General features: G+C 44.2%; 1 long non-coding RNA gene across 1 annotated transcript in view; it reads left to right on the top strand.

Moving 5' to 3' along the window:
* Nucleotides 1-297: 297 nt before the first annotated feature.
* Nucleotides 298-6,000, top strand: part of LOC146802031 (uncharacterized) — a 106,905-nt gene continuing 101,202 nt past the window's right edge. The window contains exon 1 of the long non-coding RNA XR_014967688.1: nucleotides 298-538. This is a non-coding gene — a long non-coding RNA (uncharacterized LOC146802031). The remainder of the gene's footprint in view (nucleotides 539-6,000) is intronic.

The raw sequence follows: 6,000 nt of genomic DNA, 5'->3' as shown, positions 1-6,000 counted from the left end.
AGTTTTAGCTCGGTGATTCAATTTAATTCAGTTTTAAAAAGTGCATCAGTAATTCAGTTTGTGAGCAGAATTCAATTCAATAATATTTTAAAAGCGAACAACAAAGCGTAAATAGCGGTTACCACAGGCAGCGGCACCTTTCTCAAAGGGATCGCTCCCGCGCTGCTACCGGCATTAGTAGCCGTAGTCAGCCTTGGCTCCTCCCCCCTCTTCTCTGATTGGCGCTCAGCGGCATGTCTACCAGGAAGTGAGTCGGGCCAGTGTCACGTGAATTTTAGCGCGGTGATACAATTTAATTCAGTTTTAAAAAGTGCATCAGTAATTCAGTTTGTGAGCAGAATTCAATTCAGTAATATTTTAAAAGCAAACAACAAAGCGTTAATAGCGGTTACCACAGGCAGCGGCACCTTTCCCAAAGTGATCGCTCCCACGCTGCTACCGGCATTAGTAGCCGTAGTCAGCCTTGGCTCCTCCCCCCTCTTCTCTGTTTGGCGCTCAGTGGCGTGTCTACCAGGAAGTGAGTCGGGCCAGTGTCACGGTGAGATTTAGCGCGGTGATACATTTAAATTCAGTTTTAAAAAGTGTATCAGTAATTCAGTTTGTGAGCAGAATTCCATTGAATAATATTTTAAAAGCAAACAACAGGCAGCGGCACCTTTCCCAAATATGCAATGCTTTACCCTGCAGGTCGGAAACTCACAGTAAATGGCGAAAGCAAGGCATTTAATAATCCTACAAATTTACAACAATTTCTCTAGAGACATGAATCCTCTGCATCTGGTCGCAGGGCAATGAGGCAGGAAGACGGTGCTCGCTCATCTGCTCATGAACTAGATGAACAAGATTGAGTGTCATACGTTTGTGCTTGGTTTGGAATGATAGCGTGCATTCGCATATTAAGTTGCAACAATATGCTCTGGAACTTTCTTAGATTATCGATGTTATTGCATAATGGTTATGATACTGCTGTACTATACAATTACCATTGAAGATATTACACCTGAGACAATTGCATTGTGCGGATGGTAGACTCTGGTGGATCGTTTGATCTTGGTTGGATGTCGGGTTGCCACATGTTATGTACAATTTATGGACGAGCTATGCTGGCTGGGGACGACTGTGTTGCCTTGCTATTTAATCTGTTCATGTTTGTAAGCATTAGACGAGACGTTAACTTTGTATAGGCCCTCCTGGGACATATAATCGTGGGAGAGTATGACGGGCACTGTCTGCCTACATGTGTATACCACATTGTTCTATTCAGGGCACACGGTTGTGGGCTCAGGAAGAGTTAGGGGTGGAGAATGATATGCCCCATCAAAAGTTGGGGAACAGGGCATGGGTGGGGTTGGCGGTATTCAAATATTCATTTTATAAAGGCAAAAACAAATAAAATTGCATGGTGTGGGTCATTTATGTTGGATACATAGGATAGGGCCTCCTCTTGTTGGATCGTATGGTGGATAATTCTACTTTGTTTAGATAGATGTCAAATTTAAATATTCTGACGTGGAATGATAGATGCTTGAACGACTGTCGCAAGATTTGAACGGTAGTGTCATATTTACAGCGACATCAGAATAGATGTAGCTATTCTACAAGAGACACACCTCTCCCCACATACCGGGCTTCTCACATCTCGACGTAAATGTGGGAGTGTTTGGCTGCAGGGTTCACTAATCATGCATGTGGGGTACTGATATCAACTTGCCAGAGCCTAAGTATCAAATTGCAAGAGATACTCGTTGACCCTGGAGGCCACTATGTGTTAGGGTCTTGCCATAAAGGTTCTTTGGATGTCCTCCCTGTAGGGTTATATGGTCCTAACTATGAATATACCCAATTCTATTACTCATTGCATGCTAAACTTGCTGCATATAAAGGCTTACCACAGATATGGGGTGGTGACTTTAATTGTGCACAGGCCCCCAACTTGGACTGGTCATGAGGCCCACCGCAACGGCCTTCGGCGGCTGGCCATGATATAGCTGCGGTGACGGAGGATGGTGGATGCATGGCACTATCGATATCCACAAGGCAGGGAATACACATTATTCCACTGTGCATAATATACATACAGGTATTGATTATTGGCTTCTTACCTGCAGTATTTTGTCTGAAAAACAACTTTGTGACCATTTCCCATGCACATAGTCAGATTACTTCCCTTTACATTTGGTCTGGGCCTGGTCGGACCACGTTCATGTGCTTTTTAGTGGCGTTTCCCACAGTATTCCTTACTTGATTCTGTGTTTCATGAGGAGCTTTCACAAGCAATAGATGAATATTTTCAAACTAATTTGGGTTCTATTACATAATTTGCCACTGCTTGGGAGGCCTTTAAGCTTTACATACGAGGCAATACTATATTGAAACATGCAACAGTACTACATTCTATCCACGACCAGTTGCACAGGCTGGAGGCCGATATTGCGGATCTAGAGTGCACTCACGGGGACACTGCCTCTCAAGACCTATTAGACAAATCAGGGACAAATTAGACCGGTATAATGAGTTAGCACAGAATATGATAACGCATCTGGGCAGATACGCTACTGCCAGAGTTTACAGAGAGGGTGAGCAACCGAGTGCCACACCTGCTGCCCTCGTTCGGCCCAATCATGAAGATTCCAAAATACTATCTGTCCTCGATGAGGATGAGCTATCTATACATGGCACCACTCAGGTAGCCGAAAGGTTCTGTAACCGTTATACTAAGCTATATACATCATGCGTTAATTATGATGAACAGGTGACTACTGATTATTTGGCGCATATTTCAATGAAGTGGCTTATGGACATACATAGAGAGTGGCTCTCCATCCTATCAAAATTGCAGCTGCGTTAAAGGACATGCCCTGTGGCCAGGCACCGGGCACTGATTGCCTCACAGCCACTTTTTGCAAGGCAAATCACGATAAGCTCATACTCCATATGTTCAATCTTTTTGAGGAGATGGTGCGCAGTGGAACAATGCCTCTGACTAGGCGTGAGGTGCTATTGTTTACGCTGCTTAGACCTGGCAAGCTGGCTGATCATTGTTCTTCGTATAGGCCGTTTTCACTAAATAAGGATACAAAATTGTCTGCAAAAGTATTAGCTAACAGACTGTCGCCTCTGATCCCAGGTAGAATGGGCCCTGAACAAGCCGGCTTTATACCTGGTAGATCGCTTATATATAACCTTCGCACCCTCTTTGATACAATTTCACATATTGATCCTAATGTGCGAGCAGTAGCTGTTTTGTTAGATGTTAAAAAAGCATTTGACTCTGTTGAGTGGGAATGTATGTTTTCTGTGTTGCGGAGAGTGGGTGTCGGCCAGGTCTCTTTGGAATTAATACAGGTCCTATATAAGAACCCAACAGCCCGGGTGAGAGTCAATGGTTTGGTAGTATCCGACCCAAAACATATTAGTAGGGGCACATGTCAAGGGTGCTCCCTGTGTCACTGCTATACGATTTGGTGTTGGATCCTTTGGCCTATGCACTGCATGAGTATTATGCCCACCGAGGTATATGAATCTTGGAATACAACTTAATAATTTCTGCATATGCAGATGATACACTATTATATGTCCGTGACTCTGACTGGAACCTAGCTCTGGGTCTCAGAGAGGTGGTGCGGTTTGGTGGCCACTCTCAGTTACAGATAAACTGGGATAAATCTCTTAAGTTTTCTCTTACTGATAATACAGTGCCAGTAACAGCGGAGTGCCCCCTAAAATGGACTATGGATCCGATACGTTACCTAGGTATAATTATACATACGGATACAGAAGTGGTACTGCACGAAAATTATGGTAAGGCAATTCAGCGTCTCACTCAGGTGGTGGACCGTTGGATATCTCTTCCTCTTTCACTCATTGGCCGTATAGCCATTATGAAAACGGTAGTACTTCCATGTTTTTTATTTTTATTCATCAATATACAGATTTTGGTAACAGGTGCTATTTCGGACTTTGCACACTTTGGTGCTTTATTTGGCATGGGCCGGCAAACATCCTTGTGTACAAGGGTCCACCCTTACCCTTCCCTACTCAGCAGGTGGCCTGGGTGCTCCTGATATTGAAGTATATTATAGAGTAGCACAGATAATATTTTCCTTTTATTGGCTATATGGTCGGATGGAATAGCCACATGTTTACTTAGAACGAGATGGGTATCTCCTCTATCACTTCCTTTTGCTTTACTAAGTAAACCAGTGCGCTGTCATAATGTAATAGATCCAGTGGGTAGCACACAATACCTTTTAAAGAAAACAGCAGATGCACAAAATGCGACCTTGCTTTATTCTCCCAAGTTGCCATTGGAATGGTGTGGTTGGTTTCCGCTTGGCAGGCATCGTGCTGTAATAGAGGATTTGAGAGTATTGGGGATACGGCTCATGTGGGACTTTTTTGAAGATATTGGACCCTCTTACCCCCTGCAGAGGGCTACGCTCAGGGAGTGCACTGAGAGTGCTCCACCTTTCAGGTGGAGCACTGTTAGTGCGCCTCCTGACAGCTTCTTTGCCTCTGCGCCTGCAACACGTCGCGAGCGCAGAGGCAAAGGGATTCCCTCATTTGCATAGGGCATGCCCCCATGCAAATGAGGGAACGCCCCCTGCAGATAGCGCTTGGGGTTTTATGTGCACCAGGGCTTTTGGTGTTACAGAAGGGGCCCAACAAGTGTCTGTGGCCCCTTCTGTAATACCAAAGTGCCCTGGGTACGTGCAAAGCAGGCGCAAACGCCCGTTGCGCCTCTGGAGCACTCTCTCTTATACTGCCCCAAACAAGCACTGTGAACACTACGCTTGGGTATGGCCTCGGCCACTGTTGTATGCTGACTAGTGTCTTCAGAAGTTGAAGAGCTGGAGCAGTGCTATTTTTCCAAATTAGACAATGGTAAATGGTTGCTTGTCACAGGAACTTTCAGCAGCATTGGCTGCGTTTGGCTGGAAATGTAATTGTAACTGTAATTGACATATCAAAGTTAACAGCAGACTATAACACAATAACATATGCAATACACAAACGCAATAGCAACATAGCAACACAATTTTAATTATAACAGGGCACATCACAGCAAAACAGTCACAAAAGCACACAAAACAACCACTGCAATACAGCACATTAAACTCACACTGCAATAATACAGCACAAAAACACAGCAACAGAAAAAAACAACAGAATACATCACCACCACAACAAATATTCACAAACGTTCTTGTCACAAATTGCCAACTCCAGCATCCTGTTTTCATTATACGGCGGTCAAAAGTGTTTGGAAAAGCAGTGCCTTAACTTACCACTGGGAACATGAAATAGTGCCAGTGAAAAATGTTCTGTGATGATCCACCCATAGTTTTCTAACCAGGTAAAGATTTTAGTTAACAATTTTGCGAAGTTCTTATCCTTTACATCAAGCAAATAAATATGTTAATAGTTACTAGGAATTCTCTTAACTACTTTCTCCTTAATAGGAACAATTTCAAAGGTGCGCCATTATTAAAAGCCATTCGATATTCGCAGGTCTGCAGGGGCGTGGCCAGAATCTGATACCATGCCAGCCTTCTGGGCTTTCAATAGCTGAGTCCCCCGACTGCTAAAATGGGGAATGTGGCATACTCAACAGCCTGGGTACCCGCCAATGGCTATGCCACACACAAACCTTAATATTACACATCTTTATTCTTCTGCATGCAACTGCGAACTCAACATTCTAAAACAAGCTTTAATTGCATTCGCTCTGACCAGTGGTGGCCAGTATCTCGGAAGAGGGGTGAGGCAGGGGGGGGGAGGCGACAACAGGGGTGTACAGGGGAATGGATGAAACAAACAATGAAAATTACAAATTACCTGCTGTATCACCAGATCGCCGCATCGTGCCGCATTGGTGGTGGCAGCATGAAAGCAATGTCATGATTGGCCTGAGGGCTGATGATTTGGGCTCCCAGTGAGACTGCGAGCCTGTAATAACAAAGAAAAGAAACAACTGACTTCAGTCAAGCACTTAAATTC

This window comes from Triturus cristatus, chromosome 8 (genome assembly GCF_964204655.1).
Source record: "Triturus cristatus chromosome 8, aTriCri1.1, whole genome shotgun sequence".
Lineage (NCBI taxonomy): Eukaryota > Metazoa > Chordata > Amphibia > Caudata > Salamandridae > Triturus > Triturus cristatus.
The sequence above is the reverse complement of the archived record's forward strand: the minus strand, read 5'-3'. Positions and strand labels throughout refer to the sequence as shown.